This window comes from Talpa occidentalis, unplaced genomic scaffold (assembly GCF_014898055.3).
Source record: "Talpa occidentalis isolate TD23 unplaced genomic scaffold, MPIMG_talOcc4v2.1, whole genome shotgun sequence".
NCBI classification, from domain to species: domain Eukaryota; kingdom Metazoa; phylum Chordata; class Mammalia; order Eulipotyphla; family Talpidae; genus Talpa; species Talpa occidentalis.
This window is the reverse complement of record NW_026555331.1, coordinates 115104080-115129666: the sequence shown is the minus strand read 5'-3', so window position 1 is coordinate 115129666 and position 25587 is coordinate 115104080. Positions and strand designations below refer to the sequence as shown.

Sequence of the window (25587 nt, the reverse complement as noted above, 5' to 3'; positions counted from 1 at the left end):
GTAGGGTGTGGCAGAGGGTTGCTGCTGCTGAGGTCAGGGGTGTCCTCCATCAGGGGGCAGTGGTGAAGGACCACCTCTGATGGACTGCCTTCCCTGGCGACACCAATGAAAAAATAAGTCTAAGTCCCTTGCTCGCTATTAAAGCCTCTCCCCACAAAATGGCTACTCAGCTCTGCCCCTTCCCAACAACCTCCCCACCCACCTGGAACCCAGCTCAGAACATCAGACACAGTGTGCAGATCCCAGCACAGGCGTCAGGGAGCAGAGTTTTGCCCCTCATCTGCACCAGCTGTTCCAACAGGAGGAACAGAATTGAAAACTTGAAAAAGAACTATTTGATTTGAAACCTTTCAGGAAAGAAATAGAATATAAAAATCTCATCCTTAAAAGATCCGTAAATTTCTTGTAAATAAAATTGTATCGTGGTATTTCATTATTGAACCATAGTTCCAACACTGTCAATTCAAGGATTAGTTAAAAGAAAATGATTGAATGTCCCAACTTGATTCATTGAAGACATAATGTAAACAATACATGTTGTGAAGGTCTAAAGACATAAATTATTTAAGCAAAATTAACAAAACAAAGAGCTCCAGAAAATACTAATAAGGGAAAATGTGTACCTACAATTAAAAGTGACCTTTCTATTTTCCATCATCTAAATTAATTTGCTACTAAAATTTCTGTAATGTATTTCTTTGATCCTTAGAAATACCTTTTTTACTTATCATGTATTATTTGGATTATATCATATACCAAAGTTACTTTATACATTTTAATACTTATAATAACCTAAACAAGAAAACACTGTCTTTTCAATCCAAATCTCTTAGTTTTGAAATGTTATCATTGGGGATTGACAAAATATTCACATATAGTACTAAAAATTTACTATACAAAATTTGAGCAAAATTAAGCTGTATTTTCGTTTACATTGAATATTGTTTAAATAGATTGAAATATTCAAAGGGAATCTTAGATTTAAAACATCTAGATATTTTACTCCCAAATAGCGTATTCAACTCTCAAATTTCTCTTCACACATTTGTATAAATGGAATGGCTTATTCATTATCCTATTTTTTCTCCCCAGTTCCCAGTTTTTTTTTATATTTAAATATTATATTTGAACTCATTTCAAAACTAAATTCAGTAGCAAAACTGTATTTTTAAATTAAAAAATTAATGCAAATGGTAATATAACAAGATTTTGAATATTATGATTTAGCTGGACTAGGAAAAGATGGTTTGTGTTCTTTATTTTTATTTCCTAATGTTTGATTTGGCTACATGCTGATGAGTATGTGAAAAAATGGTCTATGCTTACCTTATGAAAATGAAATTTATGACCATTATTGTAGGATGTCTCAGCACTGCCACTTTAATGGTGTAGCTTAACTAAAAGCAATGAGAAAACAATTAGTACTTTAGGAGAGTTTTGTTTCTATTTCAAAATCACTATTTACTATTCTGAAAGACTGAATTTTGCATTAGAAAGATACTGAGTAGGGGCCTCCCCGGTGGCGCAGCGGTTGAGCGCTGGGTTGCGAAGCTGCCCGCGGCCTCTGTGGCGCCGGTTCAATCCCCGGCTGCTCTCCGGCCACTGGAGGAGGGTCCCACATGGCGTGCAGACCTCTCCTGCCGCCCGCTGCTCCCCTCAGCAGTGTACTTCGGTCCTTCTGCCTGCTCTGCTCCCCGCTCTGGCTCTGGTGAGTTCTCTCACCCTCCCGCGCTTCTGACTGTACCCAGTGCATGTATAAACAAAACAAACAAACAAACAAATAAATAAATAAATAAATAACATGCCTCTATTAAAAAAAAAAAAAAAGAAAGATACTGAGTGATTTAGATTGAAAAATTCTGAAAAAAATATTGAAATCAGTACTTAGGGTCTTGCTCTCTTATTTTGTTTTGAACCTACTCTAATCAAGCTTTCATCATTTTAATTTCATTGAAGTTTCTCTTATAAGGGAAGTCAATGATTTTCATGTTATTCAATCCAGTTATCAATTTTCAATCTCCTACTATTTGACTGCCAGCCACACTGATATTTATTCTCTCCACAGAAGATTAAAAATGATTGTGGGAAAAAAAATGAATGTAGATTCTTTGGCATTGTTCTCAGTGAGCATGGAGGTCTATATCCCTTCCCCTCAAGTGGTGGAGTCACACTGAGCCAGTTTGGGACCCACACCTTTAGGCACTGGTAGCTTCTACCTCTTGTATTGGGGAAGACATTTCTCCTTGGAGCCTTATGCAACATGTAATAAGTAGGGTTGGCGTGAGATTGCCATGTTGGAGAGACTATTTATTGGTGCTCTGGTAAACCATCCCAATTGAACTTAACCTTCAACACACCCTGATAAGAAGACAGACACGTCTGTGAAACTGTATGGGACAGTCCACCTGCTGAGTATCATTGAAGACCACAGTCAATGCTATGCAAAGCAAAATAAACACCCAGGTAAGTCTTGCCTGAATTCCCTGATTCCAAGCAACAGAAACTTGGAACTAGTGCCTTTTTAAATTACAATTTCTTTATACTGCTTCCAGGACAGCAACATTTTCATGGTTTTATTCCCACCTCAGTGACAGCTTATTCTCTTTTTTTTTTTAAAGATTTATTTATTTATTTATTTTTTATTTATACAAGAACCGGGGTACAGGCCAGATTTGTGGGAGGGTGAGAGGATTCACCAGAGACAGAGTGGGGAACAGAACAGGCAGACTCACGAAATACACTGCTGAGGGGAGCAATGGGCGAGACAGGAGAAGTCTGCCTCGTCATGTGGGACCCTCGCCAGCCGGCTGGGATTGAAACGGCACTGCAGAGGCTGCAGACAGCTCCACAGCTCTGCGCTCATCCACCTGTGCCACCAGGGGAGGCCCTTATTCTCTTTCTGTTAGTCATTCCTTTACTGATTCTCTCATTCTTTATTTAATGTGCATATCCCTGGAGTCAGTCATTTGTCCTCTTCATTTTCTTTCTGTATGTAAGCTTTTTGATACTCTAATATAATCTCATAACTTTAAATGACATCCATGTGCTAATAGATCTAAAACAAAACTCACACCTAACAGCCTATTCAAACTTCTAACTACATTTCCTATAGTAAAACCAAACTAAACAGTTCTAAAACCAAACTACTGATTTTCCCTCAAAGGCAAGTATCCGTTATTTCAGTGACCATCAGAAAATCACAATCATTCAAACTAGGTACTTTCAAAATAAAAGGTGTACTATGTTGGATTATAGGTACAAATCGAGATGGAGAAAACTAGGATGTAGACTCATTCATCCTAGAGATCCATTCTTCAATGCTAAGATTAAAAGAAAAAAACACACAAAAAAAACCTTTTGTCACCTCTGACTCCTGTCTTTCTCTTATATAATCATTATCAAATTCTTCCCTTACTATTATAGTCACTCTATGCAAACTATCCCAGTTTCACTCAGAGTCAAAAATCAAAGTCCTTAGTAGGAGCTCCAACACTACAGTGTATGTTCTGATTCCCATCCCTTCACTACTATATTTTTCACATTCCTATCCCTTGCCCAGGCTGCTCCAACTACACTAGCCTCCTGGCCTTAAAGTCTTTGTATTGACGTCCTTTTGCTTAGAATCTCTTCTAGATAACATCTTGGTTTGTTCTCTCAACTTCTTTGTTACTGTCCCAGTGTCATTGTCTCAATGAAGACGCCCCTGACCACATGTTTAAAATGTATGACCTTCCCACCGAGACCCCACCTGATGTTCCTGATAACCTTGTAACATGATGTTTGATTTACTCATATATGAGTTTATTTGATCAAATAAACTGATAAAAGCAAACTATTATGTTGACCACTGCATTTCAAGTATCTGGTGTGATGGCTTACATCGAGTAGATGCTAACTACTTAGTTATAAATAAAATAATACATGAATAAGCAGTATGATATAGATTATAGATGTGGCCATAGAAATTGCTTTGGTCAAGGCTAGGTATGGAAAAAAAGAAAGTTTAAGCCAACATTATTTGTGTGTTATTTTGATGTAGTTAATGTTTTGATATGTGAACACTATTTACATTTTAAACACTTGTATTTTCTTTCAGAGAGCTATTTTGTATTTGTTTTGTCATGTACTTATTCTTTATGACTGAAATTATTAGTAATGCTTAGCAAGAAGTGACAGATATATGCAATCTGCTACATTATACTGCCATATTGATAATTTTGTCAGCTCTGTGATTGTAATCCTGTATATTTTGATTTATTTAAATCCCACATTGAAACATTTTTGTCTTTACCATTTTATATAAAACCTAAAAGTAATTGTCTCAAATACAAATTATTTTTAAAAACTTGAAACTGCTGTATCTTTAAAATAGAACTGTATCTCTCATTTTGATGTGGTGTTAAAAAAATATTGTGTAGATCTCTCCCAACCTGATGAGGCTGTGAAATGCTCTTATCACAGCAAATGTTAACACTTTATAACAGATTGACTACCATATAAATTGGGTAATTTCTTAGTCATTTAAAATATGATCTTTCCTGGATATATTTTTGGTTCTGTTTAAATTGTGCTTGAGTCAGATATTTATGGTATAGAAGAAAAACTAGTTATTCAAGATGTAAAAAGTCTAAATAGTGGCAGTTTTGTATCTTTTTTCTTTTCATGAACTTTTAATAAAAAGTAATTTTTTGGTACTGCATAGTTTAGAAGATTACTAAAAAAGTCTTTAAGCCTTATGAAGAAGAAATGTCTTTATTGCACATAAAACAATGTGTTTGTGTTTATTTATATTTTGTCACATTACCATTGGTTATTTATTGTGCATACCTTGTGAAATAAAATAATTATTATATTTTATAACACAGGTAGTCAAATATGATTCTTTAACTTAGGTTCACTAAAAGATTTTGTCTTTGATATTCATTTGTGTTTAATTTCCTTAAATCAAATTGGTATTTCTGACTTTGTGATGTATCTCAAAAAAACCTATAACTCCCAAATATATAGCTACTGAATAAGTTTATAAAGTAAAAACACTAGATTTATGTAATAGGTTGGTGCTCAAAAAATATTAGGTAACTAAATAATTGGTGTTTTTATAATGTTTATGCTGTGAATTTTAAAATTATTCTTGCCAAAATGCCAAAGAACCTAACAGAAAATACACACACAGATTCTTAGTGAAGTATTTCTCAAAACATACTTACTGAAAAAAAATTTACACAAAAGGGCACAAATGATATAATTATAGGAGTTATATCACACACAAAATTAATTTATGATATGGGAAAAAATCAAAACACTTGTTTTCTACTACAGTGTAGGAGTGAAGACTGAATGGGAAAGGCATAGGAAAAAACTTTCTAATTGATATTTTCTGAATAATAGCTGCCATAATAAAGGATGTTTACATAGTTGTATGTATTTGTCAAAGCATAGAATGGTAAATGGTACAAAGTACACTTAATTATATATAAATTTTACCAAAAAAAAAAATGTAGACAAGTGTTGAAAACTTAAGTCAATGACATGCACATAAAGCATTCATAGCAGTTTACTGTAACATTTTTAAATTATATATGTGCTTATAAATTTTCATAATAAAAAAGGAAAAAATTCCAAATCAAAATTTATATTTCAATTTTTTTAAAGTTTCCAAGGGATATTTCATGAAGTTTATTTCCCTTTTTAAAATATAATGCAGAATCTGGGCCTCCCCGGTGGCGCAGCGGTTGAGCGCTGGGTTGCAAAGCTGCTGGCGACCTCGGAAGCGCTGGTTCGATCCCCGGCTGCTCCTCGGCCACCGAAGGAGGGTCCCACATGGCGCGCAGACCTCTCCTGCCGCCCGCTGCTCCCCTCAGCAGTGTACTTCGGTCTTTCTGCCTGCTCTGCTCCCCACTCTGGCTCTGGTGAATTCTCTCACCCTCCCGCGCTTCTGACTGTACCCAGTGCATGTATAAACAAAACGAACGAACAAACAAACAAACAAATAAATAAAAACATGCCTCTAAAAAAAAAAAAAAAAAAAAAAATATAATGCAGAATCATGAGGTAAAAACTATGTAAGACTAAACACTGATTATGTAATTTCATTGTTACATTTTATATTAACCTTTCTTGAACTCTATATTGATTTGTGTCATTGAATAATATAAAAGTAACAGAATGTTTCGGACATGAATTAAATAAGAGAAACAACTCCAATTTGAATTTAAAAAACTTACTTTTATCTTCTCTCAGAACTGTTGTATATATTGCTAAACTTTCTAAATTTTCTCTGAAGAGCTCTAATATAGGTAATGAGGGCCTAGAGAAAATATGACAGAAGGAGTAAATTGCGTACTTTCTCAGTGTCTACTTTTCTCATAAACCTACCCTATCTTCTCTGCTAACTCGATTGTGTAAATATTCGACAAAAAAGGCAGAGGCTCTAAAAAATTGTGTATAATGCAAGGAGCAATATAGACTTTAAATACAGCTCTTAAACTGGAGATCTGCTGACTTAGCACCAAGTGTTTAAAGGGGATATTTTTCACAGCCAACATTGGGGTTTGCCAGGAACATAAAAAAATATAGAGTATCTCATCAATTTGAGCTGCCAAAAAAAAAAACAAAGCACCATAGACTAAGTAGTCTAAACAACAAATATGTGTTTCTCATAGTTCTAAGACCTGGGAAGTCTAACATCAGTACCAGTCAGCATGGTAGGGTTTGGTTGTGAAATTTCTTCTCTGCCTAATTCTCACTATATCCTCATGGGACAGAAAGAACAGAGACAAGCCAGCAAGCTCTAAGACATGATTCTCATTAGGAGAGATTTATCTTCCTGCCCTCATCAAATCCTAATTATCTCACAGTGACCTCACTTCCTAATAGCACCACATTGAGCAATAAAGTTTCAACATATGAATTCTAAGGTGACATATTCAGCCCATGAAATAGACTGTCAGCAGGGAGAAGACAGGGATCCTACCACACACCCCCTTAGCAGCCTCAAATCCGACATCAGATTTCTAGGATTTATTTTGATTCAGCTTTGCCCATTCTTTTGTTTTGTTTCTTTATCTTCCACATATGATTGCATTCACCCCACATTTGTCTATCTCCTTCTGACTTATTTCACTTAGCATAATCCCATACAGGGCCATCTATGTTTTTCCACTGCCTTTATTTTGGGTGGGTTATCTTCATAGAGCAGTGTTGTTTCTCTCTCAATACTCTTGTGTTAATCTCTTTTTATCAGCAGTACTCTATTTCTGTATCCTAAGAAATAGACATTTTTAGAGTGTAATTTTTAACTGAATCAGAAAATAATTTGACTGATTGTGTTCCAAGTGCAGTCTAGCCTAGAATTAAGGATGTGGGCTCTGGAGTAAGAAAAGTGTTTCCATGCTGGCTCTGTCACTTTATTGACTGATATGAATAATTTGGGAAAGACTCCTATTTCCTCTAAATCTCAGTTTCCTCATTTGTAAAATACAGATAACAAAAGCCTCTACCTTCAGTCGTTGAGAGGTGATGAGTTAATGAAAGGTGCTTTACTAAAATTCCTGACATAAGTAAGCATATAATAGTCTTGGCTGTTGTCATGTAATTGAGAATATAGAAATGTGTTTGCTCTTATGGATTATTACAATTAAAAAAACATTTACTTATCCTGGGCCTCCCCGGTGGTGCAAGGCATTAAGTCTCAGCACTATGATATTATTTGAAGCCACTGCGGCAGGAATTCAACCTCCAGCCTGGGAGCTGACCCACATGGCTCAGCAGACCTCTCCTGTCTCCTCGCTGCTCCCCTCAGCAGTGTATTTCAATGGATCTGCCTGTTCTGCTTCTCATTCTGTCTCTGGTGAATCCTCTCATCCCCCCACATCTCAGCTTTTGTATGCATAAGCATTTTTAAAAAATTACTGATCAGTTTGAATTTGCTTTTATGATAAAAGAATAATTTCTTTAAGAATTTCTTTTTCTCCTACCCTCCTTCACCTAACAAAATGTAACTTATTATTCCTGCAAATAATGTTTACTTAATTCTGTCTTTTTCTATACTTGTTTTTTTCTAGTTCTTTGTGTCACTTTTAGATAAACAAGTCTTTGGATTTTTTTTCCTAGATGCTGATTGTAAAATTATTTTACTCACTTTCAAAACTCTCACTAGTAACAATAGACCTTATAAGATTAAAATAAGTAGTGTGGGCCTCCCCGGTGGCACAGTAGTTGAGCACTGGGTTGCAAAGCTGCCCGCAGCCGCTGTAGCACCGGTTCGATCCCCAGCTGCTCCCCGGCCACCCAGGAGGAGGGTCCCACATGGCGCGCAGACCTCTCCTGCCACCCGCTGCTCCCCTCAGCAGTGTACTTGGGTCCTTCTGCCTGCTCTGCTCCACGCTCTGGCTCTGGTGAATTCTCTCACTCTCCCGCGCTTCTGACTGTACCCAGTGTATAAATAAATAAGTAAATCTTTAAAAAATAAAAAATTAAAAATTAAAAAAAATAAAGTCAAGTTTCCTCTTTAAAAAAAATAAAATACATAGTGAATACCTACACTCTACTTTTAGTTGAATAATACAGCAAAAACTGGGTAATTTCATTTGATGTGATGATTTCATAATCAGAAAATATATCTTAGACTTCTGGTTATATTATGCTTATTGACTATGGACTTTCAAGTGGTTGAAGAAAGCACTTGAATTTACAAAAAGTGACTCTAGGCCTTTTTCTCATGTGAAGTTCATTTAGGTACACAATATGTACATAGTTATATGAATTCAAAAGAGATCTAAAGAACAATTTGAAAAGAAACAGGATAATTTTCCTTTCTGCTCTACTTATTCAGTGATCAAAATTAAACTAAAAAAAAAGACATGTTAAAACGGTGGCAAAATCTGTGTAATTAAGTCATGAACACTTATTTTAACATGTAAAATGCATTTATGTTTTGGATTTTGTTACTTGTATTAAAAATTTTTAAATTTGATGATGGTGTGTAAACAGTGATTTCATAAAGTAAAAGTACTTTATAGTTAAAATTTCTACATTTAAGAAAATTACATTTAGGTTTTTAAGTTGTTACAATTAATCCATCACAAATTTTTTAAATTAGTTTTTCAATTACTCAGCATTTAAAATATGATTTGTTTATTATAAGTGAAGATACATTTAAGCATGTCATGCAGATAGTAGTTATAAAACTCATGTAAATAAATTGTTAATAAATGTTGGTCTATATGTATCTTGAAGTTATCCCAATTATTTCATCCAGTTACCAATTTTGACCTTATAAAAGCTTTTCAACTATAAAGTTATTGGAAGCTTTATTCTATTACTTGACTGTCATTATTGTCTTTACTAAGTAATGATTCTATGTTTCCTACAGGATCTAAATTTTAACAAGATAATTATATGTACCACAGTCTTGTAGAACCTATAGTTTGTTGAGGAATATCTTTCACATGGGGACAATATCCATGAGCAGTATATATAATAATGTTAACCCAGAAATATATGGTCAGAGGAATTTTTGTTTAATTTTGTATATAGAGTAGGGAAGGAACTCTCCCTGTATCTTGGAGTGATTTATCAAGGCTCATGGCAGCCAAGCTTCTTGTAATGTTTATTATATTTATACTATACCAGATGTTTTACTAGAGGAAAGATCATTTGGTTGATTAATCATTTTTATTCCCTTGAAGAATAAAGATTAGTCCACCTTTGCATATAAATCTTTAGTGTGGAAAATTGCCAGGCTTTTGAGTTATGAATATCTCTGCTATGAAAATCTTTGGACTTAAAAAAATTCAGCTAATTACTCAGATTCTACATTTTTCTATAGGGATACAATTATGATGAATGACTATTGATATTTTAAAGATATTTAATTCTGCTGCAACATTTTATGCAATATTCTAAAGTTATATACTTTAAAGTCATTTTCTCAAAGATGAATAATCAGACACTAAGTTGGATTTGTGCAAAATCTATTCTGACAGTCATCAACAAATCATCAAACAACCAGAAAAGTAGAAGTGTAATTGGATTAAAAACTAGGAATCTGGATTTAGACCAACCTGACTTCCTACATTTACCATGTAACCTTGGATGGGCTTCCTAATAACTCAGAACCTCTCTTCTTGATTTGTAATGCAACCATAAAAAGGCCTAACTCATCGTAATGTTTTCCCTGTTAAGTAAGTATAATGTAAGAAGCCTGATACATGAATTTACTCAGTAAATTTGAATTTCTTCTATCATTTAATTAGAAAGAAAACAAAAGAAGCAGTAGAAAAATAAATCTGAGTATAATTTGAGATTATTTATCATCAATAGATGAGCCCTTTTTCTACCTTCAGCCTAATTTAAAAATTTTAATTATGTTCCCTTCCTGAAAGAAACAAATTGAGTCACTGAACAACGCGTTATTAAAAACCAAAACAAAAGAGTGTTTAATTAAATTGAAGCCAGGTTTAGATCTCCAGGGTATGGCTGGCATATCTCATGTAGTTTGTCTTCAGTTCTACCTTTCTAGAAACTACACACTCCCAAAACTTGGATGTGGTATTCCTATTATATTAGATGATCTATTCTCAACAATTTCTGTAACACTCATCATAGAAATTGTGGTAGAAGAGCAAAGATCTCCCATTACCAATGAATACTTACATACTTGGTATTTTGAAGAAAAAAGCAGTTTTATATATGAAATTCATTGGCTTATATTGCTGTGATTTTTGTTGTTGAGCAGTTTAACAATGTACATTTTGGCTAAAACATACATTTTCAAAAAGACCCAACTGTGGGCTCCTGATTGATGAAGCAATCAGTTTAACTGTGTACAATTCTAATTCTCACAAAGACAAGGGAGGCTGTCCCACTCTCCAGCGAGTGGGGGCTTAAAATTTCCCAGATGCCCTGAATTATGAATTGGCTATGACTGGAGTTAAGTCCTAAACCACCATTTGGTAAGTGAGTTGCAGCTTTTCTCGCCTGTCGTCAGGCACCATGAACAACTTTCTGCCTTATTCTGGTTTTCACTTTATACTGCACTTTGAAACTGGGGTCCAGGTCATCAACTAGCCTGTCTGGACCTTTGAACCCTGCCTAATTCACTCCCTTCCCCCTTCTTTTTACATCTATCTACTGAGTGGGATCCTTTAAAAAAAATAAAAAGGACCTATTGCTTTGTCATTTGTGTGACTCTGAGCATTCTGCTTATTAATGCCAGTCACCAAGCTCTACCCAAGATAGAAAACACTCACTGGGGTCAAGCACATTTCTTTGTATTTTCCAGAACTGCTTCTGAATCTGGTTGTCCACTGATATCGCCCAGGAAAGGTGGTACCAACTGACACCTGCTCCCCAGACTCAAACACTTTGATTTCTTTGGTGTACACTGTAGCATGAGAGTTGGCATCAGCAGCCAAGGTTGACAGCCATTGATTTACAGTGCTGGCTCCAGGCCTCCTCTCACACCTGTCTTAAGCTAAGTTATTTCTCTCTGCCTCAACTGTAACTTTGTCTCTCCTACTTCTGTCCCTCCTGCCTGTCTTGGCTATTCCAAGTGGCTTCATAGTTGAACAGACATAATCACAGAGTTCTGTTGTGGTGTTACCTTTGTTATTTGGTTGGTTCATATAGTTTTGAAAGGCTATTGTGAGATGAAAGATAAGAAAAATCAAATTATTTCAAATGAGACGCGACAAAAATCCCACTGCTGCTTCTGAGCTGAAGATGAAAAAAATTATTGCCATGGACAAGTCAAATGCATATGGATTTGAATTTTGAGATCAATGCATCAGCAGTCTTCAAAGTCATGTGTAGAGAGGTGTGCAAGATGACCTACTAGTAAACAAAAAAATTAAAAATTCTATTTGCATATTTTGATAGAAAAATAAGAAAAGTGAAGATTAAATAATGTGTAGCACATTTTAGCTCTCACTAAGTCCTTCATTTATTTGATCCTTGCCTTGCAAATTATGTGAAAGGAAAATCCTGAACATACTGCAACTGCTGTGTGCCCAGTTATGCTATCATAATATAGATGATATGATATCTATCCCTATGTAAAATGCTCTGACAAGGTGGACATGGCTCAAAAAATCCTTTAAACTATATGCTGGAAAATGACACTGACAATGCAAGAATTGGAATAATAATACATTTAATTTTGATGTACATATAGCCTGCTATGAAAATAATTCCAATAACTCAAAATTTTTGCAATTATTTTCATTTCAAGTAGCAAAATAAAGATTCTCATACAACTAGAAAGTCTAAATAGGTGAATTTATTGTTAGTATTATTTACTGCTAAAAAAATAAAATTTATGGAGTACCAATAAATGGCAGGTATCATAAACGCATTTTAGTATATTGTCAATTCCCAAATATGAAAGGAATCTTTTTTAGTAGAGTGTCAATATTTTTTAAGTTTATTGTTGTTGAAGTTTCATTGTTCCACATCCTCGCCAGTGTTTTAAGAGTATAAGATGGGTCCCCTCGGGCCTACTCACCATCACTCTCCCACTATGGAAACATCCAGTCCTCTACCAATGTCCACTGTGCTTTCTCCTTCTCTCTCTTCCCATAAGACCCCTCCTCCAGTGTCCAAGAGAGCCCCCAAAGATTATCCCTACCTCCTGGAACTCATACCTTATATAGTCCCACTTTACATTGTACAGGGTTGCTCCAATGAGTTGTAGATTATAGCGAAAGTGATGATTTGTCACTTTAAAGTTTATGTTATAAAAGACTGTAGTGTCTATCTTTGACTTTACCTTTCTTGCTCCTTTTTACTTACTTTCCCTTGTATCACTCACTCTGAGGGGAATCATTATTTTTTCCCCTGCAGTTAACTCTTAACATCCATATACAAACCCTACTGTGCACATGTAGGTTTTTTATTTGGATATTGCAAAATACTATAAAGAGATTTCAACATTCACATTTCCACCAGGAGAGTGTCATAAGATCTTAAATACTAAATAAATCCATACATGATGTGCAGTAGCCCTGAAATGGGGCTTAGGAAATGATTTCCGTTTTGGGAGGGAAGTCATTATTTATTATGAACTGCCCTATTGATACGACCATTTGGCAAAGAACAAGGGCAGGCCTCAAACAACAGAGAGAGGAAAGGAAACTCTTACTCCAGTACACATCAGGAACCAGGTGTGCCCACAACCAACACTGAACTTGAAAACTGATCCTTCAGAGACAGGTGAGCCCTGAAATGACCACTGATTAAGAGGACAGGCAGCTCACTTTAACCTTTTGACAGGCATCTAGATATATTATACAAAGTTCCTTCCGTTTTTTTTGTTTTGTTTTGTTTTGTTTTTTAAGAAATAAGTTGAAGGGCCTCCCTTGTGGTGCAAGGGGTTAGGAGGCAACCTATGATGCTATCTGCAGCCACTGCAGAACGAGTTCGATGCCCAGCCAGGCAGCTACCCATATGGTGCAGCAGACCTCTCCTGACTCACCCGCTGCCCCCAGCAATGTATTTCAGTCAATCTGCCTGTTCTGTTCCCCACTCTGTCTCTGGTGAATCCTCTCACCCCACATACCTCTGGCTATACCCCAGTTGTTGTATGCATAAATATTTTTTTCAATCAGATATCATTTTTATATTATTTTTTAATTTTTTTTACATCATTGTTCACTTTTAAACAATATTTGCTTCCCCCCACCCCCTCAGGTGTAGTCCCCATAGAGTTTCCTTCACCAAAGCACCCGTGCACCATCACCTCAGGCCCCTGTGCTCCTCCCTCCCTCCCTCTGATCCCTCTTCCTCCTCCTCCCCTACGATATGTCTCTTATATACATTGTCCATTTTTGCTTTGTTGTGTTTTGTGCTGTTATTTTTTTTGCAGTGATGTCTTACTTGGTTCCCCTATATTCCTGCTATAAGTGAAACTATCCAATATTTTTCTTTTTCCTTCTGGCTTTAAATAAATCTTTGAAAAAAAAAAGAAAGAAGGTGAAAAAATATATCCTTAAGGAACTACTTTCTCTCTCCTACTTTGTTTTCTTTATTTTGCTCAATTAATTTGGATGCCATGAGATTCAGGATAGAATTCTTGGGAAAGTGATTGAAATGAACATTCCTTCCTCATTTATAAGATGAACTTATTATGAGTACCATTTGTTGAGTGCCAACTATTTGTTATCTCCTGTCTTCAAAAGGACCTTTTGAATAGCTACTATTATCCCCACTTTTCATTTGAAAAGCTGAGGTTTAGTGAAAGTACTTGGTATATGATTAATAAGTCAATTTTTAAGCTAATCTGAGACTAGCTTCAAATTTGTTAGAAACTTCCTTATATATATTGTATCACTGAGATATCTAGGGTTTTATTAAGAGGCTTCCATTTAACTGAATCTTGCATTTTCCAAGAACAAAATGGACACCCTGGAAAACAGGAGCATAAATGCCTCAAAGAAAAACAGGTATGTCAACTTTCTCAGTGATTGAACACAAAGTTGACTAAGGTCAAGAAACGATGTGTTTCATATCAAGTTACAAAATTTTATGCAAATATAGCACCTTTCCTTTTCCTAATAACGTCTAAATGTGGGGAGAGGCTTAGAGATTTTTTCTCCCTTCAGTTTGAAAAGGTACATAAGTGTCTTACATCCACATTATCCCTTTACTTTTGACTCAGCAAGCTTACCAGAAAGATCACATGGTTGAAATCAGTCAAATGTGACTTTGAATCAACAAATTGGATATAATCTTTGAATCTCAATTTCCTTGTCTAAAAAGTTGGGTGAATAATCATAGCACTCATGACTGTTGTGAGGATTAAGTAGGGGTTAGACAAATAGTGTGTAAAAATGCTAAATATTACTGGCAGGCTTGCAATTCTGAAATCCAAAATAATTTTAAAATAATGGACTTTCTGTAATATATTTGACAACAGTATCTAATCTGAATCGATTTAAAGCTACATATTTAGTTAAATACAGTTTTCATTAAAGGCATTTTTATGAGGGTTTTTTTTTTTTTTATTGTGTGTGTGTGTGTGTGTGTGGGACCCTCGCTGGCGGCTGGGGAATGAACCGGCGCTGCAGAGGCTGCGAGCAGCCTCGCAGCCCAGAGCTCAACCGCTGCGCCACCAGGGGAGGCCCTTATGAGTTTTTTAATAGTAGCCCCAGAATCTTGAAAAAATATAAGATGTGGCACATGCACCAACCATCTAACTTTTCAAATCTCCAAATCTGTGTCTCAAAAAATCTGGTGTTAAAATTTTGGAAAAATTTATGGGCATGTTATTATTATTATCATTATATTTTGGGTTGAAATGTCTATGTAAAATAGGAAATTGCTATAGGTAGTGATACTATTAAGTTTTATACTGAACTTTCAAGGTTTATATTAAAACACTTTGATTTGAAGTGAGAAAATTATCTTTACAAGTGGCATTGGTAAAATTAATATGACCTTTTCAAAGCTATAGAAATAGGATTTTAGGAAGATATATGTAATTTAAACAAAATTACATTAAAATTAAGATAATTGTTGAGATTAAGAATCCTTAATTTACTTCCTTTTTGTTCTGCTCGTTGATGAGACATTTTTCATTTTCAGCTCAAGTACTTTTGGAAATGATCAGTTTCATAAAAGGATCTCATTGGAAAAGGAAAACAACAGCCTATCTTCTCCCACCCCCTCATATTAAGGCACATATATTCAAAATTTGGATGAGAATGTCTGTATATTACCCTTCTATTTGCTACTTTTTCATAGAAATTTGCCTTAACAGATAGCTTGAAAAATACATGTGTCTGATATGTAAGAGGACACAAACACATGCACACGCAAATCTTTATCTCTATGCTTGTTAGCCATCTAGTGGCTTCAAAATAAAATTCATGGCAAATGTGGAAATTACTGTTACCTTAACCAACATTATGAAGCATATGTTGTTTAAAAATATAGAGCATTTTAAAAAATACTAACAGAACTGCTATAGAATAAAAGCATATATTAAAGGCTGTATTTTGTGTCATTATGAGAAAATAGTGAAATAGAGCATCATTTGAAATTTTTATACTTTCCCATCATCAGATGTTTTATCTTTGTGAGCATATATACATATTATATATGTTATAATTGAATAGTTGAATATATATTAAATATATTATTGAATAGTTGAATATATAATAAAATACCAAATGTAAAGGGTATTCAGATTTTCATTTTGAAGTCTGCTCTATTGCTGAGTACTTGGCCTTGCCTATTGAAGTCCTGTTTAGTCTGCTTTATCCCTTATTTTGTGGTTTGATAGATTTTGTATGAGTGCTTATCTATACTCTTTATTTTTAAGATTCATTCATTCATTCATTCATTCATTCATTCATACAAGCACTGGGTACAGTCAGAAGCGCAGGAGGGTGAGAGAATTCACCAGAGCAGGGAGCAGAGCAGGCAGAAGGACCGAAGTGCACTGCTGAGGGGAGCAGCGGGCGGCAGGAGAGGTCTGTGTGCCATGCGGGACCCTCCTCCGGTGGCCGGGGAGCATCTGGGGATCGAACCGGCGCCGCAGAGGCTGCAGGCAGCCTCGCAACCCAGCGCTCAACTGCTGCGCCACCGGGGAGGCCTTATCTATACTTTTTATAAGCTGACAGGCTTTGTACTCAGAGATGGAAAGAGCTAGTGATACTATAGAATCTATTTTATTTTTCTTCAAGGTTTGCATTCTTTATTATTTTATAATGTGTGATTATGTTAACTCATTAATGGAAATACTTTTAGTAGTCATGACCATGTGTATATGGATATAATCTCCTAAAAAATCAATTTTCTTTCAGTTCCAAAGAATTGGAAAACATTCAGGGAAAAACCTTTATTAATACAAGCCAATAAAACAAAAGTTATCATTTTATTCATTCTTAACTATACCCCTTAGTTTAAAATGTGTAAGTTTTCTTTTATTTGTAAGCCATGTGAGGACTAAAAAGGTTCCTAATCCCATGGAGTCCTCTAGGCCATCCGCCTTTGGGACCACACTGGTATAACCAGTTCTGTTTCATCAACTTCACTGAGATTCTTCCCACTAAAAAAGGAAACACTTAGCAAAATTGCAAAAATTTATATTCTAGATAAAAAAGAACTAACCTCCCCTTATATTTTGTTCTATCATTTGTTTTACATGAAGTGATTATTTTGTTAATAATTTTATACATTATAATCTCTATGTTGTGACATTTGATCCTACTCAGAAAGATAGTGTTATTAATAAGATGAGAACAGAACCTCACACTTGTTACATGATTTTAAAGATTTCAAGTAGTTGGTACATACATGTTATCCTCTTATAAGTTTTCTAAATTTCTATTAATCTATATGAAGGAAATTTTTGTTATAATACATCCATTTTCTTGAAGTAACAACTTATCATAGAAAGATGTTCATTGATTTTTAACCACAATAGAAAGACAGTATGTCTGATATCTTGATTTTTTTCTTTTCTATTATTTTCTGGAATGCCATTGGATTGTCAATTTGGTTGAAAGACATTTTTTGTTATTACAAATGTTATGCATATTTGCCTTTTTAGCAGTAAAATAAAGGGATCTTGAATGTCCTGGTGGATATGATTTTTTAATTGCAAAATGGGACTTTTGACCTTTATAACTCAATTTGAATTAAATTTAAAATTTAAAAATTTAAGTTGGAGAGACATAGCTACAGATTTGGGGGACTTTTACATTTATTTACTTTGTTCTTTTTAGAAAGAGCTTACATGCCATTTCTTGAGAGACTTGCCTGAGAGCTAATTATATGAACTAGATATTTATACTCATGATTTCTTGGCACTCAGTAGGATATTTGACTGGAATTTTTTGAGGTTTTAGAAAAAAGACACATAGATAAAGACACATAAATAAATTTAAATATAATGTCTGCATTCACATAGGACAGAACATGGCAAGTCTCTACATTTGCAAATGAACAAAAGGATTTAGGAAATCAGAACCCAATCTAGGAAAATAAATACAAATTTAGAAAGTAATTCTTTTGGAAGATTCCCACTGCTTTTGTCAAAAAGTGAGGCTCTTTATCTAATTACAGGAGCAGAAAAGAAGAGAAATTTTTCAATAAATCCAGAACAAAAGTGGCAAAAGAAAAATAAAATTCTGGTTCCTTTGTCTCTGAAAAGCATTGAAATAATTTGGGACATAATTACTCACTAATTATAGCCAGTTAATATTATTGGTGACATACTGATTGGCAGAAGGCACAGTTACAAGGTGTTCAATGCAACGCACTCCCGAGAAGCTAATTAACCCACCTCCAGACTTCAGCCATGGGTTCAGTTTTTCATAGAAGGTTATATCCAGGCCCTTGTATCCTTTCTTTCCTCAGTGCTCAAAAACCTTAGTGCAAAGCTGAGCACGGAGACTGGAGAAAACAACATTTACACATTTCCTACATCCTCTCTATCAAATCATAACAGTTTCAGAAACTCCAAGTGTAAGAGTGACATTTGGTAACAGACCGTCAGTGCTGTCATTTGGGCATTAAAATAATCAGCTGATTTTTTGACTTTAATTAGCTGCTTTTGCTATTCTAGTATCTACTGAGATTTGGAATTTAAGAAAAATGATGGTGACAAGCCATGTTTGTATCCGTCTGTTTATCTCCTTTGTGAACTGAACTATTGGAAAGCAGTTTCATTATTACAAATATATCATAACTTATGCATGACAATTAATCATGTGTTTTCCAAGATAATTATTTGGGTGATTTTATAAGACAGAAACTATGTGCTAGTTGATATCCTGAGCTGTTTCATTTGAGAGTCTAAATATAGCCTTTTAAAATGCAGATCTGTGCAGTGTTTGACGTTTATTAGAAGGATATAATGTAGAGTAGGTAGGATAGAGATGTGTCCACATCATTTCAGAATTAGGCATACTGGTGAATTCCACTCACCGGCCAAGCATTTAATGTCTCAATTTTATATTCTATAAATTGGGAATAATTTTATACTCTATAAATTGGGAATACTGAATAATAGAGTATAATAATTATACTCTATAATGGGAATTATAAATTGTTTTGAGGATTACATTAGGTGCTATATATAATGTTTAATCCAGTGGCATGCAAATAACAAGTATTCAATAGGACTTTTAATGCAATTACATGAATGTGCTATTAACTGTAGTTGTAATAACACATTATCAACAATACAATTAATATATTATTTTAAATTTTTATTTAGTAGTGATATGTCACAATAACATTTCTTCAAAATATATGTATTTTATGGTAAGATACAATATGCCATTAATGCACGGAAGGAAGGAAGGAAGGAAGGAAGGAAGGAAGGAAGGAAGGAAGGAAGGAAGGAAGGAAGGAAGGAAGGAAGGAAGGAAGGAAGAAAAAAAAGAAAATAGTATACCTAAACTATAGAGGAAAAAATACGGCTTTTGAGGAACATCTTATTCTCTCTTCAAGTTGAAATTCATTTGAGCTCCATTTATGAATCAATGTAAGGACCAGAATGAGATGTAGAATGACAGTTTGCTTTGAGGATTCTAATAATTGTGACTTTAGCTACTTAGCAAAACTGGAGAGAGCAAGCACAGGTACATAAGAATCATTCTTCAAGGAGATTTCAATTCTGTGAGTCAGGAAATTCCCTTTTCAATAGTATGTTCAGTTTATTTGTCTCCAAACAAATTTATAATAACGAGGTTACTGATTTTCCATATTATCTTCTGAATTAACAAACTAAACTCTAAGTGGCTACAAAGTACTTCCATATTAAGCAAATCTCGATATGAAGAGATGGCAATAAATCATTAAAGTTTGTGTTGATTTTAGTTGACATTGTTCCAGAATTGTGGTATCTACTAGGCAATATCACAGATCTTGATATTTTGACACAATCATCAGACCCATATTGACAATACTTATACAATTTTTAAATTTTTCATAATTTCCTTTTTCAGAAACTTTTTTAAAAATAAAACTTAAAAAGTATATATATGTTTTGCCTTTTATTTGATTGACAACTCTTCACAGCTGTTTGGTATCTAAAACACTGTGTACTGTGTAACAGAAGCTTCTTACTGACAAGAAAATAGGAAAACATTAAAGGCTATTTCCAGAACACAATCATATTTGGCATTTACGCATACCCTCCAAATTCAGATTAGGTCAGCAAAATGAATACTGTTAGTTGAATCCATATGACTGTCAGATCTCTTCATGAAATAAAGTTTAGAAAAATGAAATTTGATTCAGGAAAGGGTATTAAGAAGTAACTGAAGACTCATAATCTCTGAATGAATGAGTCAGTACTGGGAGAAGATGCACTTCACTGCTTAACTGTGACCAGTAGTGAGTTTTTAGTACTTAGTCCAGCATATTCATATCTTCATATTATATCTCATGTTGTACCAATCTCAGCTGAAGGTAAGTTGATCAGCATAAGTAATTAATAAAGTAAATGAAGATCTCATTGTCTTAAAGACACAGAGCAATATAAACAGCTGTATATGCTAAGCATTGTACTAATCTGACTTTTGTCATTGAATCAAAAATATTTTCTCTGATTAATACCCATATAGAATCTGTCTTGCAGAAATCTCAGTTTCCTCTTTCCTTAAACTCCTCCTAAGTTCATCAAAGAAGGAATCTCTTCAAAGTAATAGCATCACTATACTAATAGAGATATTTGCAATATTAGTAATAGAGATATTTGCAATATTGGATGACATATATAAATTACACATATATTAATGTGAATGTTAATTTTATTTATATAGCAATTATAATTATTATGATAATAATTACCAGTATAAGATTGAAGGAGGCTAAAAAGTAAAATATATCTTTAAAAATATGCATGCTTTGTAAGTTTTTTAAGTACTACAATGCATCATGTGTATAAAAAGTCACAAATAGATAATCAAACAAAAGTACAAGGAATGTTGTTCAAGCTAAACAGAAATTTGGAGATTCAGTGCAGTTAAATGTGGGAATTTTCCAAACATATAGACAATAGGCTATTTTACTATTATAGAGAAATGCTTCAATATAAGGATAATGTTGTTCTTTTACTGCTAGGGAACAAAATCTAAATAAAGTAACCCCTACCACAGAGAAAAATACAAAGAACAATGCATAAAAGGGTAGATTTATCTATTGTTTTCCTTTCCAAAGAAAAATCACCCCACATATAATTTTAAAGATACCACTAACTGGTGACTCGCTTTTAGTAATAGGATGCAACTGCCCTAAAAATAAGACTAAGGTAAAATTTTCTAATTTCAAAAATTGGCAAATATCTATCTATCTCTCTATCTATGTATTTATTTTTGTGTAGATAGCTTCACAGTGCGGTGCTTAACCCCTTGCACCTCCAGGGAGGCTCAGTTGTGTAGAAGAACTGAAGTGTAGGTCAGAGGAGCAGGAGAGTGAGAGGATTCACCAGAAATACAGTAGGAAGCAGAACAGTTGGGTCTACTGAAATACACTGCTGAGGGGAGCAGTGGGCAACAGGAGAGGTCTGCTGCATCATGTCGGTTAGCTCCCTGACCATGGATTGAACTCAGGCCACAGTGGCTGGCAATAGCTTGATAGGGTTGAGACTGAACCCCTAGGCCACCAGAGAGGCCCCCCAAATTGGCAAATTTTATAAAAATACATAAAGGAAATCTTCAAGGGGAATCATGTCAAAATATTTTCTTCTTCTCCTTATTTGTGATGTGATGCTGAGGTTTGCCAACACAGATATTCTAGTTTGGAAGACGTGTCCTTAAATGGCTAAGAGTGAATAGCAGCAAAACTCCAGAGTGTATGGTCTCACTCATAGCAGGAATTTAGAAAACCTAAATAAGGGACCAGGAAAAAACCTAATTATAATAAAGTAAAAATCAAAATCAACAAGCAACTATAAACCAGAGTCAACACTATGGGGGGTGGGTTGGGAGAGAGGGAGTAGGATCAAAACAAGGGGGTGGGAATTATATGGGGACTATAACCAAGATGAAAATGCATACATTGTGTAAAGATGAAAAATGATGTAAAAAATGTATAATAAAAAAAATTAAAAATTAAAAGAAAAAAACACCTCCAGACCATTATGTCTAAAGTCCTTCTATTTTGGTCTAATATCAAATGATTAATTTTAAGTTCAAAGATTTTCATATAATGTTTCATATTTCTTGCTTCTTCAATTAAAATTTTAACTGCCAGATCACAGGAATCATTTGAATATTCTTTTGGTATTTTTCACATAAATCAAATGAATTTAACTTTAGCTGTACATGCTGGTATCATATCTATGTTGTTGAATGAAAAGTGCCCATATGATTTACCAAGCTATGTAAGTTAATAAGTACCTTGCCAGGATAAAGAAGTAAAATTGGTGTCTTATTTGTTTTAATAACCAGGGGATTTCATATAAACTAGTCAGACAACTTAAGTAATAGAGATATTTGCAATATTAGACGACATACATAAATTATACATATATTAATGTGAATGTTAATTTTATTTATATAGCAATAGGCTAGCATTTATTTACTTCTAAATAAATAATCATAGCTAGAAACATCTATTTGAATAATAATCACTCTCTATATGCAGATGTTCTTATTAAGTAATTGTGGTAATAAAAGTTACCAAACATATAGTGACACCAATTTGCAATGGTAATAATTTTTTTTTTTTGGTGTGGGGGGGACTCTCTGATGTCTAGTGGTGAAGTCTCAGTGGTAGCACCTTGATGGCCTGGTTTGATCCCCGGCCAGGGAGCTAACCCACATGACGCAGCAGACCTCTCCTGTCACGCCCGCTGCTCTCCTCAGCAGTTTATTTCAGTAAATCCATCCGTTCTGCCCCCACTCTGTCTTTAGTGAATCCTCTCATCCCCAACACCTCTGACCTACACCCCAGTTCTTCTATGCATAAATAAATCCTTAAAAAAATATTTTTTAAAAACTCTTCAAAGAGGAAGCATGGCACATTATACCATCAAGAATTGTTAACAGTGATGAGTCATTAAGATAATTTGACAGATGGAAAAATAAAAGGCCCAAAGAGACACTGAAATGTCACAGTAGAGACATTGAGAAGTGAGGGAATAGTATCTGAGCTTTAAAGACTGCTTGCTATACACCACAAACTTCACATTTCCTTTGATAATATTCTCTAGAAATGGTTAAACCATTATTTAGTTATAAGACTTAAAAATATTTCCATGGTTATTCTTCTATGATATAGTTCAGTCTTCCCAGAGCTTTGAATATTTCAATCTTTTCTACATTGCATGCTCTGACTTGAAAGCAGAGACAAGGTCTAGGTTGTTATCTTTGGATCCCTACTGACCAAAAGTGCGCCCAATTTATTACAGACACTTGACAATTAGTTTCGGAATTGATTTAGGTTACTGATTAATCAGTCACTGATTAACTCAAGAAACAACTGTCTAAATTACTACTATCTTCTACAGTAATGATTCCTAGCAAAATGATTTTAAAACTGTTTAGAGCTGAATTCCATTCAGACTGCCCATGTTTTGTGGGCACTCTTTTTCTAAGCTTTCTCCCTTCTGACTCAATGACTAGATTTAGATGCTATATGCTAAACAGAATTTAAATAAATAAAATATTACCTACAAAGTATATGATGTGTCAATGTTTTTCTTAGCTTAACAAACACCTTTACAAAAAGGAGCTTAAATCTTCTATAAGTATGTTACCTTTCTATTCTACTGCCAGTTTTGTTTAAAGGTCATTTATAATTTATTATTATCCCAAATGTGTTTATCAGCAAAATGTTATGTTCTAAATCTATCACTATTGGTAGTGATAAGGATTTATTTATTTTATTTAACTAAAGCGGCATTGTCTTGTGTCCTGACAAAGGCACATCACTGCTGCACTGAGATATTTAAATGTAACCTGAATAAAATGTGTACTCAGTGTTTCCATGTTGTCATCACAAACACCTAGTTCAGTGTTTATAGTTATCAACACTATAGAAATAGCCAAGAGGGCCAATTAGCTCAACTGGAAAATGTAAATTCATCAGGTTGATACCTCCTCCCTTGGAAATGGAATTTTAGCTAACAATACACTTCAACTGTGAGATTCAAAAATGTATTCAACGTTTGGCAGACCACACCTGTAAATTATTCATATGGTCTATTTTCTAATGGTAAAGTCTTGCTAGAGTTGCATAACAAACTCTTTTAGTAGGATTCCTGTTGGAGCAATTAACATAGAATGTACTTAGTGTAAAATCAAACTACCTGTAACAAAAAAAAAAAAAAAACAACTACCAGGATTTGCAACTTAAGAAAGGCAATAAAATACCCAAAGAGAGTAGGCTCTGACATTGTGAACCTGGTTTTGAGTCTGCCTTACTCACGTTTTCTTGCATGACACATTATCTAACAGTCACCTACCTCTGTTTCCTCATCTATAAAATGGAGATATTGATACCTAAGTCTCAGGACTATTGTGATGAATAAATGTTAACTGTGATGACACCAACCTGATATATATTAGGTTTTCTATGGATATTAGTCATTTTGATGATTAATATAGTAATATTTGATGATTTCAATATACAAAATGCATTTACAGATGATCTTTTCAACTCTCTGGCCTTGCATTTTGCTGAATTCTTCTCCAACAATCTTCTCCAGCCTATTTCAGTTATAAAAGTCTCATGGTGAAACAACATGGAACTATAGTCAAAATTCTAAATTGCATATTTAAAATTTACTAAGAGAGTAAGTCTTAAAAGTTCTTATCACAGAGGAAAAATTTTCTATTGATACCCATGTATGGTGTTAGATGTTAAGTAGACATGGTACTGACCATTTTGCAGTGTATACAAATATTGAATCATTATGCTATATATCTGAAAGAAATGTAATATCATATGTCACTTATAACCTTATGAATATGCACATAAAACAACAATGCCCATTGTGCAAGAACACAAGAACACGGATAAAATGATGTGCAAAACGTTCATTAAAATGATTGCCTTTGTCAAAAGAGAAGGAAGAATGGCAAGAATAGACTCATCATGTAAATGTAGCTATACCTCTATCTCCACATTTGGGAAATTACTATATTTTTTGAGGGAAAATAAGTTTAGAGATCAAAGAAGCATTATTTTACATTTTGAAAATCTCTTAAATGTCTACTTAAAAGAAGGCAGATGGATTCTCATATCAGTTTCTGTATTAAATCTGTTTTGGTATCACACATCATGAGCTTCTGTAAAATCCTATTGTAGATTAGAGAGTAAAAATGAAAAATACAAGTAACAAATTAGTGGTATCATATAAATAGTTTGGTCTCCCTTAAAGGATCTTAGAGAACCCTCAGGGATGCTCAGACCACACTCTGACAACTGTTGGTCTAGGAGCTACCATCTCACTCCATAAGGTCCACTATTCCTCTTTACCCTGCTTAAGTACTCCCTTGTACACAGAAATTAATTTCCTTTCTTACATAGCTTTATCACATGAGCTTGGCAAAGCCACAACTATGATTAAATTACATTCTGCCCTATTCCACATCTGCATCTGTGCAGAAATGAAAATGGGAAAAT

The 25587-nt window shown here is 34.4% G+C and overlaps 1 protein-coding gene across 3 annotated transcripts in view; it reads right to left on the bottom strand.

The window, feature by feature from the left end:
* Positions 1–25587, bottom strand: part of SEMA3E (semaphorin 3E) — a 391299-nt gene that overhangs the window by 325962 nt on the left and 39750 nt on the right. For 2 of the 3 annotated variants that reach the window (XM_054692488.1, XM_054692490.1), the window contains exon 2: positions 1327–1397. The exons of the other annotated variant lie outside the window; for it this stretch is intronic. The gene's annotated coding sequence lies outside the window, so the exon portion shown is untranslated. The remainder of the gene's footprint in view (positions 1–1326; positions 1398–25587) is intronic. 3 annotated transcript variants of the gene reach the window in all.